Genomic DNA, 12,009 nt, shown 5'->3' on the forward strand with positions numbered 1-12,009 from the left:
TTCATGAAAATATTTTGCTGAAAAATATCTTTTTATAGCAAACACACCCTTAATATGGGATACGTTTTATCATGTTCGGAGCCATCATGTCACCTACGGATTTAACCGCATCCAATAGTTTTAGATCAACTCTTATATTTATCTTAAAAAATTCAGTGATTTAACTCAGTAATTAAGAATGAATGGATTTTTATCTTAAACCTATAAGTTTTAAATCCTTATTTCGGCTCTAGTTTTTTTGGACTTAGATAGCATAGTATTTGAACTTTTTCTCTCTTTCCCTTTTGAGACCATAGACCTATCATTAATTAGCGCCTTTTTTTACTCCACTTTGTATCAAGTTTCTGTTCCATTATTTTGTACTCATCTCCTTGCCCTTTTATCATTGGATCCATTAAAGATTTCATAGTTAATATTTTAAAAAAACCCAAATGAGTGGCATGATACTTCAATGCAACAAATGTAAAAAGTCACTCTACTTTTTGGACAAAAAAGGCAAAGAAAGAAACAAACACAGAGCATTAAAACATGAAAAAGCTCCCATGTTCTCACCCTCCACACTGTTTTAATTTGGTTGACCTTTGGGTACAATATGGATTTACCTTTGCTTTTAGGCTAAAGTTGCAACATGCAGTACAATTTAAATCTAATTGACTTTGCTTAGAAAACCCACTCTAAGTGAAAACCCACTCTAAGTGGTAGCACATCACTTAGTTCTTTTTTTGTCCTTTTTTTCCTTTCTTTTTCAACTTATAATTTTAGCTTTCTTACTGATACTTTAAATCTTTTTACTTTCTTAATGGTAGACCAGCTTATAACGAGGAGATGAAAAAGATAAGGTTCAAGCTATTGTAAAGGGGAAGAAAATATATGACATTTAGAAGAAGATTTTGATACGACTTTCAATTAGATAAAGATCTGAAGATTTATGAGTGAAAACATTATTTTTTTTAAATAAAAAAAAATTAAGGATTCACAAGTATATTATAAAATTAATATTGAAATATTATCTATGGCAAAAAAGATATCCATCACATAAAGTTAATATTGAAATATTATCTATGGCAAAACAGATATTATATAATTGAGTTTAGGTTACATACACTTAAAAATATTTACACTATATAACTTTCTTATTTTTAAGATTACAAATGTCAGAAAGAATACATATAAATATTATCTAAATGACCTAACAAGGGTAACCAAAACTATTTTACATATCTAGCTGGCACGTTAGGAGGAGCTATTTTGTTCCTTTTAACCTAAACTATACATATAAAGATCATCTTTCTCTTTTCTTTAGTGTGTTACCAAATATTAAGTTTCAAAGTCTTTTTCTTTCATAAGAAATCAAATTGCCTGCTCTCTCTTACAGTTGAGCTTCTTCACACACACTGAGAGAGATCTAAAGAGAGAGAGAGAGAGAGATGTTTAGCCAAAGCTTGTTTGAGGATCAAGCAGATATGTCATCACAACTTGGATTTTTCACTTTTCCTCCAAATTACAACAACAATATGGGCTACTCTACCATTTGGAATATGCAACCAAAATACTCTTAAAACCCTCACTATAATCCCTCCCTCTTTTGCAGCAGATAATAATTCCCTAATTGAATCTACTGCTCTAAGGCAGAAAGAAGACCTTACTACTTCTATATTTGGAGGACCCCATCTTCTTTCCTTGCAAAAATCCACTGCAAATACATGGTAATCTTTAATACATATGTCTTAACCTTTTCTCTAGGAAAATGATACTAATATATACTTCTTTCAAAATTTAATTTATCACATGCAAAAGATGCCTTTTATTTATTTGGTTAGTATGATGATCATAACTTTGTTGTGGTTTTTGTTAATTTGCATGTCTAGAAGTCATAGTTACTTATATGTTTAAGATGGTTTTGGAATTGATTTTAGGGCATGGGGAGAAGTGAATGAGAGCAACAATATTAAGAGATCAAGGGATAATATTGATGATCATTTAGGGGTTTCAGCAATTAAGATGAAGAAGATGAAATCATCAAGAAGGAAAGTAAGAGAACCAAGATTTTGTTTCAAGACCCTGAGTGATGTGGATGTGTTAGATGATGGTTATAAATGGAGGAAATATGGCCAGAAAGTTGTCAAAAATACCCAACATCCCAGGTACATATTAACTTCTTCCCATTCTAAATCTCTTCTTTATTCTTTATTTGTTAGTTTCCTAACAATGGCTACTCCTTCCATGGAATTCTCTAGCTCCATCTTTTAAAAAGAAAAGAAAACAAAAAGGTAGTCCGGTGCACAAAATATTCCACGTTCACGTATTAATCGGGGAAGGTCGTACCCTCAACTGGTATGATATAGACAACCTATCTTAATGTAAGTATTAGCGGCTACATCCTCGGCTTGAATCCCTGACCTCACACGTAGATAATTTTTCGTTATTCCAAGGCTCTCTTCCTCCGTTTTCTCGATAAAATATTGTGCCTATCATTTATTTATTTTTTGTATATTTTAATCCAAAAATTAATTGTTTAGCCACTTTTATCCACTAGTCAGTCATTAGGCCGACGAATATTTTGAAGCTAAAATCTTCTTGCTCTTTAATCTCCACCCTGAACATTGCATTAGCTGCCTTTACTATTAAAGCTTCAGTAGATTAGATTGGGGTTTAGCTAAGGATATTATGTAGGTAATTTCCTGAGAGAGGGCTAAAAGAAGTGTTATTATTAACTTCAAAAGATAGAAAATCATTTGAATACTATTAACTTGGTATTCATGAAATGATAGCTTATTGGGCCATTTTACAGAACTTAAATCAGATCGTATTGGCAGAGCTGAATCTTGACGATCTTTTAATTATGATTATTTGAAAAATGATTGCAAAACTTGTTGCCAAGTAAAAAAAAGATTCATTTAAAATCTCATCATATGATTATGGATATTCTTAGTTAAAATTTGGTACAACTCATCAAGACCGGCATTGTTAATAACTCTATTAAATGAAAGAACCATGTGGTGAAACAAACAAAACAGAAAACACACATGCATTTTAGCATATGGAAACCCTAAGGAATAAAAAAGAAAAGAAAAAAGAAAATAAAATGGAAATGATGATCACTTTTTTTACATCTAAAAGTTTGATATGGGGAGGATCCCATTGAGGATCTCTTCTTTGCATGATTTGGCTTTAGGTTAATAGTAAGTTGAAACTTTTTTATTGTTGAATGATTACTACTACTTGAGCTTTCTTCTTTATTGAGGAGTTTGCTTTGCTATACTACTGTCTCCTTCTACCTACAACATAGTAACATAGTTACGTTGTTCGAACTTTTCGAAAATATTGTTGGGGTTGTCGGATCCTTCAAAAGTAGTATATTTTTGGAGGATCCGCACAGGTGCGACAACATTTTGAAGAGTCCGTGTAACATCGCCGTAATTAAGAGAAGAATTTTGATTAGAATTTACACTATCGGTGTAATTAAACGTATTGTAGCAAGTAAGTTTGTCTTAATTATTTTCCAAAATTACTAATTCCACTATTAATCATCTAGATTGTAATACTGATAAATCGATTTTCCCAATCACCTATCCCGTGTGTGAGTGAGATAGTCTATCATAGATGTGAAATTTGCCGAATGGATTATGATTCCTTCTTGGTCTGATTTATTTTCGTATAGTATAAAAATTCTTTTGTACTATCAGTATCTAGAATAATTAAACTCATTTTAATATACTAAAAGTGCAACAACTTTTTACATAAGCGACAATGTGAGATGCACAAGGGAGCCCACTGTTCTTAAAGGCTATTGTCACTAGTGATAATGAATCCAGCAATTGCCAGTTTGCAATTGCTATATCTTTGTTTGTGCACTATTTTGATTTCCATTTCCTCATCTTTTTACCTTTTTGTTGTACTAGTACTAGGTAAAGGCACAACATTGCCCTACCAACAGCTCTATATTGCATTATCAAAATGTTTTAACGTTTAAGTTATATCTTAAGTGAGCTTCATATGTCGCTTAGTTATTTTGAATCTCACTTGACTTTTCTCCAAATCCCGGGGTTGATTTCTGTAGAATTACAGAAAAATGTTACTATCATATTAATATCTATTGTAAAGTGAAAAATAAGAACATTTCATTAGAAAAGAGTAACCAAGAAAAAAGACATTAGAGTGATCAAAGACTATGTTGTTTAGACTCTTCAAAAATATCGTCCGGAAGTCCAGTCAAAATAAATCAAATGTGTTGAGGTGAATTTTTGGTTGGAACTATCTAGATCTCAAAATAAATTGGTCCAAGATTTAATCTTCGTTGAATTATAAGCTAGTGCTATCTCCTAAGTATAATACTATCAACTATGTTCAACATTTCAGAAACAATTTTTATGAATCTTTTCGAGAGAGATAGAGCGCGCTCGAACTCTCCGGAAATGTCGCCAGGTGCGTGTTAGATCCTCCAAAAGTAGTGCATTTTTGGAGGATCTGACACGAGTGCGGCTACATTTGTGGGAGTCCGCACAACATAGATAATTATATATATACCAAACAAGAAAAAGCTCTTAATGAAATTTTGTTTTTATTCTTCTTTTTCTTTTATTTTTTTGGGTTATTTATTGGTCAAATTTCAAGATGATGCAGATTCGCGTGTCGTCTTATACTGAACAAATGAAATAATTATAGTCAGTCCCCAAATCTACTAGAATATGCATAGACTAGGGACTTTGCAGGTTTTGGCAGTTGTCACCACAAGTGTATAAATAAAATCCCTGTTCAAAGATAAGCATAGACATAACAACATGAGAAACTTTATGACATTTCCTGTTGCTTGCTGCAATTCATTATATTAAGACATTTCTAGACAAATTTGAGGATATATATTGAACTGTCTGTCTTGGTCTAGACCATTTCCTTTGTGGTATAGAATTAGAAAATTTTGTTCCGGGACTTTTAAGAGCGCATCGCATGATGTGTAGGTTAAGCGCACCTCATGAATTCGAATTCTACTTGAGATGAAAATTTGGTACATAAATAAAAAATAGTAAAAAGGTGGGTCCATTATTCATCGAATTTCAAACAGAAGATTTCTAGTTTATTAATTTTTAATATGATTATGTGTTGCAGGAGCTATTACCGGTGTACACAAGATAATTGTAGAGTTAAGAAAAGGGTGGAAAGATTAGCAGAAGATCCAAGAATGGTGATTACAACATATGAAGGCAGGCATGTTCACTCTCCATCACTTGATGAAGAGGATTCACAAGCTTCATCTCAACTTAATAATCTCTTGTGGTAGTTGGCACCTCTTCTTCCGAAGTTACGTGGCTATTTTACCGAGTTCCTTGGAGAAAGTTTTCTCGCGCCCTTAGGTACTCTCTACTTACCAGCATGTGTTGGTTTCGGGTAAAAATCGTTCGAGCTTTTCCTGAGAGTATATATACTCATTCTATTAACCCTTTTTAAGTTTTCCATGTAATGAAAAAAGTTCATTTCCTATCTATTGATGTTATTAGTAACTATAAAGTCGAACGTGCCATTTCATCTGTAATTTTGTATATCATGTGGACTTGGCTCTTTACTTTAATGGGCCTCACAATATTGTAAAGCGAGACTGCTATGCTTAAGTACTAAAAGCAAGTTAAAGCTCTCATATTTTATTCAACCATGTCTTCTTGTTTTGGATTCTGTGGCAAATAAGTCACATATGCTTGTTTTAGTAGACCAAATAATAGTATGATGTATTTAAGACTTTCCAAATAATAATACCCAAACTGCACTTGAAATGTAAATGATATAGAAGTGGAGAAATAGAATTGAAATGTATTCAAGACTTTCGAAATTATATTTCACTGGCTTTTTTTCTTAATGGTGGGAATTCTCAACTTCTCCGATCAAACCAAAGACCATAGGCTTATAGTTTTATGTAATCATTTTATAAAATAACGATGATATGATAAGATTCCAGAATAATATTCTCATTCCACAAAAATTTCCAAGCAAGCAGAAATAATACTCTGACATTATTATAATGAGTATAATTGTCACTAAAGTATAAAGCATCTAGAGAAAGGAACTGCCCTGGAATTGGGAGAACTAAAGTGTACTAGGACACCACATATGTGCCTGCTCAACGAAGTATTTCCTTGAAAGAAATTAGGCTAAATTTGGTAGCATTTGTAAGTAATTGCCTAATAATAATAATAATATTTATTGAATTGATAAATATTAATAATATATTTGCTTTGACGGGCCAAACTAGATAAGCCCCTTTGACTCTCCATCATTGACAATATATTAATAAATATTGAAGGTGTTTGACTCTGTACCATAGACAACCATTAAAAAGTTTCGAAGCTTTCAATTCGAATTTAGGTTTCAAAAACTATTATTTATTGGGATTGGTGTTGTTACAAATAATTAGGAATATTCTTTGGAGCTTATATCTCAAATTTGAGACTGTTTGATAAAGACTAGCCTTGATTTTGGTTGAATTTCATATTGAAACTCGAAAAAGAAGAAGAACACATGACATACAACAGTTACGAAATTGTATTAAAGTTGTAAGCAAATTGTATTTAAATTATATTTTATTGTAGTTATATATTTGTAACGACTCGGCCGGTCGTTTTGAGAGTTGTAGCCTCACTCCCCCATTTACTGCTCATTCTGTACTTTATAGCTGTATTGTGACTTGCCGGGGTAGTCAGTTCGAGTCCGGAGAGATTTCGGAATGAATTGAGACACTTAGTCTCAAGGTTGAAAACTTAAGTTGAAAAGGTTGACCGGATGTTGACTTATATATAAACGACCCCGGAATAGAGTTTTGATGATTTCAACAGCTCCACATGATGATTTTGGAGTTAGGAGTGTGTCCGGAAAATTATTAGGAAATCCGTAGCTAAATTAGGCGTGAAATGGCTAAATTAGGCGTGAAATGGCTAAAATAGAAATTTAAGTCTGGAAGTTTGACCGGTGAGTTGACTTTTTGATATCGGAGTCAAAATTCAGTTCTGAAAATTTTCATAGCTCCGTTATGTAATTTATAACTTGTATGCAAAATTTGAGGTTAATCGGACTCAATTTGAAAGGTTTCAGCATCGAATGTAGAAGTTGGAAATTCTTAAGTTTTATTATGCTTGAATTGGGGTGTGATTTGTGATTTTAATGTTATTTGATGTGATTTGAGGTTTCGACTAAGTCCGTATGATGTTTTAGGACTTTTTGGTATGATTGGTTGAGGTCTCGAGGGCCTCGGGCGTAATTCGAATCATGTTTGGCGCATTTTGGAAACTTGAAACTGCTGAACCTGCTGCTACTGGTTTCCTTCTTCGCATTCGCGAGGAGATCTCGCGTTCGCGAAGCGTACCTGGAAGCCAGCAGAGTTTTGTTCTTCGAGTTCGCATACGAGGGGTCGCGTTCGCGAAGGCCTGGACTTAGCACGCACTGCGTTCGCGAAGAGAAAGAAGAGGCAGCTCGGACCCCACACATTTGGTCTTCGTGTTCGCGATGGGCGTTCCGCGTTCGCGAAGCTTAAGATCTAATAGGCATCGCGTTCGCGAGAGGAGCCTCGCGTTCACGAAGAAGAAATTTCGGCAGGCACATTTTTGTGCTTCGTGAACGCGAGGCAAGGGCCGCGTTCGCGAAGAAGAAACCACTGGACGGAAACTATAAGTTCTCAAAATAGTCATTTTTTATTTTTGACAAATTGGAGCTCGGGAAGAGGCGATTTTCGAGAAATTTTCAAGAAAAATAACGGAATAAGTGTTCTTAACTCAATATTGGTCGAATTACCCGAATTCATGGTTATTTTTAACATTTAATTGAGGATTTAAGTCGGAAGATTTAGAAAACCTCATGGTTTAAATTGAAGATTTGAGGGTTGAGTTGATGTTGGATTTTAGTAAAAATTGTATGGTTGGACTTGTGTTTGAATGGGCGTTCATATTTTGTAACTTTTGTCGGGTTCCGAGATGTGGGCCCCACGGGCGATTTTTGGGTTAAATTTCAGATTTTTGTTAGAAATTTTATATTTCCATATGGAAATTATTCCTATAATTTTTATTGATTGAACAAATTAATTATAACTAGATTCGAGCCGATCGGAGTCGTAAAATCGAGGAAAAGGCATACTGCTTGATTGATTGAGCGTGATTTGAGGTAAGTGACTTGTCTAACCTTGTGCGGTGGAAATTCACCTTAGGATTGGTATTGATAAGAACATTTTGATGTGTTGAAAGTCGTGTATACAAGGTGACGAGTGTGTACAGGGCTAAACGCGGAAGAATATGTCTTTAAATTGTGTTGATCACTGTTGCATATTAATTAAATTATTTTATTCTGATATATTTATCATCATTAATACATTTTCGTATTTAAATTTGACTGACCTATTCCTGCTAAGTATTTTATTTGTTTACTTGAAACTCTGTTTCTTTTGTTTTGTGCATTATTTGAAGGTTGGATTTCTTAATTTAAATATTATTAAAATGAAGTATTTTACATTTAAAATTTTGATATTAAGACAAGGTGTTTAATTTGTGATTATTTTTTGGTTGAGTTATTCATTCCTGCATAATTTGTGAGATTTTGTACTCATTGTAATTGAGTCGTGAGCTCCTTATTGTGGAAAATATTCTTGTTGTTGATTTATTTTGGCAAGTTGAAATATTTGGGCACTTGAGGTATAAATTGTGATATATTGTGATATTTATACGCATGCGGTGATATAAGGTCTGGGTGTTGAAACGCATGCGGTGAGATAAGGTGGCTTGATACGCGTGGCTAGTAGGGGAACTACTAGAAGTCATGCGGTGTGATAAGGGTGGCTAAAACGTGGGATGCTATTTAGAAAAAAAAATATTTTCTTTAAAATTAAATGTGAAGGCTCCCGCGGTGATATAAGAAAAAAAAATATTGTGAATTTATTTATGATTTAGGACTACGATGCGGTACCTCGGGAGTGCCCTTGTTGATATTTTCTTATTGGTGTACTTGCCTTTGGTTATTTTGTGTTTTCCTTAAATATGTAAATTCATGTTTTCCTTGTGTGAGGTACTATTTGTCCTTATTTTGTGTAGTTAAATTGTGACATACTGCTTATTTGATTCACTTCCATTGTGATTGTTATAATTATATTGTTAAACTTTTCGCCCTGTCTTTTATTATTTTCAGTAGGGCCCTGACCTGACCTCGTCACTACTCTACCGAGGATAGGCTTGGCACTTACTGGGTACCGATGTGGTGTACTCATACTATACTTCTGCACATCTTTGTGTGCAGATCCAGGTACTTCCTACCAAATCAGGTATTAGTGAGCTAGTCCGTACGTGGAGACTTCAAGGTATATCTGCCAGCGTCCGCAGATCTCGGAGTCCCCCTCTATTTTTGTTATATTGTTTTCCTTATCTTCATTAGACTCTGATGTTTAAAGACACTTAGTATTTCTCTTAGATACTTGTGACTTATTTCTACCGGGTTTTGGGAGTTGTAACTATTTGAATCGCGGTTTGATTTATTTTATATGTTGACATTTGATTTTCAGTTGTGTATTCTGCATAATTGATAGTCTTAGAGACTAGGTGTCATCACGACATTCTACGGAGGAAAATTGGAGTCGTGACAAGTTGGTATCAGAGCCCTAGATTTATAGGTGTTATGAGTCACAAGTAGGTTTAGTAGAGTCTCGCGTATCGGTACGGAGACGTATGTACTTATTTTCGGGAGGCTATGGAACTGATAGGAAAAATGTTCACTTATTTGATTCCTTATCGTGCGCATTTGTTGACCTCAAAATCCTAAACCATTGTCTTTCTATTCTCTCACAGATGGTGAGTACACGCACAACTGGATCCGATGATCAGAAACCCGCGCTCCCTGTTGGAGCCGCAAGAGGCCGAGGTCTGGGCAGAAGCCGAGAAAGACCACGTGGTGCAACCAGAGCACCTGCACGAGCTGCTGCAGAGGAGCCACTAGTAGCTCCAGTTGGAGAGCAGGCACCTGAGATGCTTGTTACTACTCCTGCACTTCAGGAGACTCTTGCCCAGTTTTTGAGCATGTTTGGCACTCTAGCTCAGGCAAGGTTAATTCCACGTGCTCCTGCAATATCTCAGGACGGGGGAGGAGCACAGAATCCCGCCGTCCGTAACCCAGATCCATGGGCCCAAGTTGACCATGCCCCAGAGGTTATACCAGTACAACCAGTTGTCCCAGTTCGGCCCGAGGTTAGTGCAGCAGTTTCAGAGGGGGAGCAGCTCAGGCTCGAGAGGTACAAGAAGTACCACCTTCCCACTTTCAGCGGTTTGGCTTCAGAGGATGCTCAGGGTTTTCTTGAGGAGTGTCACTATATCCTCCGTCCTATGGGTATTGTGGATTCTAGTGGGGTTTATTTCACGGTATTCCAGCTTAGAGGAGCGGCCTACCAGTGGTGGCGAGCATACGAGTTGGATAGCAACTTCACTCACTTGGACTCAATTTTCAGATATGTTCTTGAAGGAGTATATTCCTCAGAGTCTTAGAGATGCATGGCGCGCAGAGTTTGAGCAGTTGTGCTAGGGTTCTATGACCATGTCAGAGTATGCGGTCTGATTCAGTAATTTGGCTAGGCATGCACCAGCCTTAGTTGCTACTGTTCGAGAGCGGGTTCGACGATTTATTGAGGGGATCCACCCTAGTATCAGATTCAGTATGAACCGAGAACTAGATATGGACATCACATACCAACAGGTAGTGGCAATTGCTAGGAGATTGAAGGTTATGCGGACCCGGGAGAGAGAAAAGAGGGAAGCTAAGAGACCTTGAGATTTTGGCACATATAACAGTTCTCGTGCCCCAGCTGTAGCCCGTCATGGTAGAGGTTATGTGGGCCATCCTATTCATTCAGCACTTGCAGCTTCCAGCGGTAATTTGGCTACTCCTAGACCTCAGGTTCCATATTATGCGCTGCCAGTGTCTACTGTACCTCATGTATAGGGTGCTTTCAGCGGGCAGTCCAGTCGATCAGTCCCGAGCCAGTCACAGTAGCCACATCCTCGGAGGGGTTGTTTTGAGTGTGGCGCCACTCGTCATATAATAAGTGATTGCCCCAGATTTAGGAGGGTTGCACCTCCACAAATTTCTCAGGCCCCACCTATTCCACAAGGCCCTCAGGCTTCTTAGGCATGATTACTGCACCAGTTGCTACTCCACCTGCACATCCAGCTAGAGGTGGAGGTCGGACAAGTAGAGGTCGTCCTAAAGAGGGAGGCCAGGCCAGATATTATGCCCTTCCTGCTAGGACGGAGGCATTTGCATCCGATTCATTTATCACACGTATTGTTCCGGTCATTCTTAGGAATGTATCAGTCTTATTTGATCCAGGCTCCACTTATTCTTTTGTGTCATCTTATTTTGCCCCGTATTTGGGTATTTCCTGTGATTCTTTGAGTTCTTCTATTTATGTATCTACACCCGTAGGTAATTCTATTAATATTGATCGCGTGTATCAATCGTGTTTAATTGTTATCTGTGGTTTTGAGACCATAACTGATTTATTATTGCTCAGTATGGTGGATTTCGATTTTATTTTGGGCATGGACTGGTTATCGCCCTATCACGTCCTTGATTGTTACGTCAAGATGGTGACGTTGGCTATGTCAGGTCTACCGCTGCTAGAGTGGAGAGGTACCTTGGATCATGTTCCTAGCAGTGTTGTTTCATTTCTTAAGGCTTAACGAATGGTTGAGAAGGGATGTGATGCGTATCTAGCCTATGTGAGAGATGTTAGTGTTGATACTCCTACAGTGGAGTCAGTTCCTATAGTAAGGGATTTTCCTGATGTATTTCCAGCGGATATTCTGGGTATGCCACCCGACAAGGATATTGACTTTGGCATTGGTTTGTTACCGGGCACTCAGCCCATTTCTATTCCACCATATCGTATCGCCACAGTAGAATTGAAAGAATTAAAAGAGCAGTTATGGTTCCATGCGGATGTGTATTGATGACCTATTTGATAAGCTTATGGGTGCCAGAGTGTTCTCTAAGATCGAT

General features: G+C 36.5%; 1 pseudogene; it reads left to right on the forward strand.

Moving 5' to 3' along the window:
* The first annotated feature begins 1,238 nt into the window (after positions 1-1,238).
* On the forward strand, positions 1,239-5,644 carry LOC107801970 (WRKY transcription factor 28-like; annotated as a pseudogene).
* The last annotated feature ends 6,365 nt before the right edge of the window (positions 5,645-12,009 follow it).

The sequence above is a fragment of the Nicotiana tabacum genome, chromosome 13 (genome assembly GCF_000715075.1).
Source record: "Nicotiana tabacum cultivar K326 chromosome 13, ASM71507v2, whole genome shotgun sequence".
NCBI lineage: Eukaryota > Viridiplantae > Streptophyta > Magnoliopsida > Solanales > Solanaceae > Nicotiana > Nicotiana tabacum.